Source organism: Pteropus medius, unplaced genomic scaffold (assembly GCF_902729225.1).
Source record: "Pteropus medius unplaced genomic scaffold, Ma_sr-lr_union100, whole genome shotgun sequence".
NCBI lineage: Eukaryota > Metazoa > Chordata > Mammalia > Chiroptera > Pteropodidae > Pteropus > Pteropus medius.
In genome coordinates, this window is record NW_024354911.1 from 15138938 (window position 1) to 15140394 (window position 1457).

Consider the following 1457-nt stretch of genomic DNA (forward strand, 5'->3'; position numbering starts at 1 on the left):
GAATGCCATTTGAAAAAGGGAATAAATTAACTTTGTTTAAAGCTTAACACATTACATTTTTGCATCAATACTTCATTATGTATACATGTATGTATTGACGTTTTGAAGTAGACTCCCAGGGGATTATTTCTGAAGTAAAACCTTTAGGGACGTATTGTGTGCTAAAATATAATTATAATGCTAAACTACAAGCAAATGTGTTCTTTTCCAATCTAACCAAATATGGCTCTCAGCTTAAGTTTTTCATTTTGTTTCAAGATGTATTAGTTCAAGTAAAGAACTCAAAGAATTATGATACATAAAAGACAGGTTTTCATTTTGTTTCTAAAGCATCGTATGGCTAAAAAGTACATGTATCTTAGTGATAATTTATCTATTCAAGCATTTTATTCAGGGGAGGTGTTAGAGTTTCTGAAGAAAAATTTCAAAATGATATAAAGTATAATTTATCTTAAAAACCACAGTAATACCACTATTCTTACCTGTCATTTATACTTTACTTATATTTACACTATTAACCCCACTGAACCATGCATACGAAAATGCATTTTCTTTTTCTTATTGAGGTATAATTGACATATAACATTATATTCAAAACCGCATTTTCCACATGACAATCTGGTGCTATTACACTGGCAATCATTTACCTAGTTCCTACGATAATACATGTTTGTCACTTTTTATTTGGACATTGGCTTGACGGGTTAATTTTATTTTTTTTAGGTGAGGCAACCCTTGGTTGACCTCACAGATTGCAAGGACCTTGTCATCTTACAATCCCATATTATTTATTTATTTTTAGTTTTTTATGCCTACAGCACCTGGTCTTCCTAGGTGGTCTCCCAGCCAAGTACTAACCAGGCCCCACCCTGCTTAGCTTCGGAGATCAGATGGGATGGATTTGTTCAGGGTAGCATGGCAGTAGACTTGAAGGGTTAATTTGTAACAATAAGCAATAACTGCTTTGAATTACAATTTACCACAAAAATAAGTCCTTATACAATGCAATCTGTTTTTCTTGATACAAAGTCTCCTTAGTGGATCAGGATTAACAGAGATAAGACTGCTCACGATCCCGGATGGATCGGTGCTGCTGAGCAATTAGAGGCGACCCAGCAGCCGAAGATGTGCTTGGATGGCAGGAGGAAAACTGCACACGCTTTCCTCTGCCTGGTTGGCAATCCCCTTCTTTGCTTAGTTTGGTCCTGCTTTTCTATGTTGCCTAATAACTAGCAGGCACCCAAATATTTGTTTATAGAACGAGTACATTCAATTAGTGAGAGAGGAGGTTTCTAAGTTAGCCTTAGGGCAGTAACAAAAAATTTTGGCATGAATGTGTTCATTAACATTACACACCAATTATACGCAGATAGGATAAAGTTGTCTGGAGGCATTATTTATTTTCTTTAGGCTATTGGGGTTTGAGTCCAGTAACTGCCAGGGACATGGTGGGGAAA

At 35.9% G+C, this 1457-nt stretch overlaps 1 pseudogene; it reads right to left on the reverse strand.

The window, feature by feature from the left end:
* Positions 1 to 809: 809 nt before the first annotated feature.
* On the reverse strand, positions 810 to 927 carry LOC120597951 (uncharacterized; annotated as a pseudogene).
* Positions 928 to 1457: the final 530 nt, after the last annotated feature.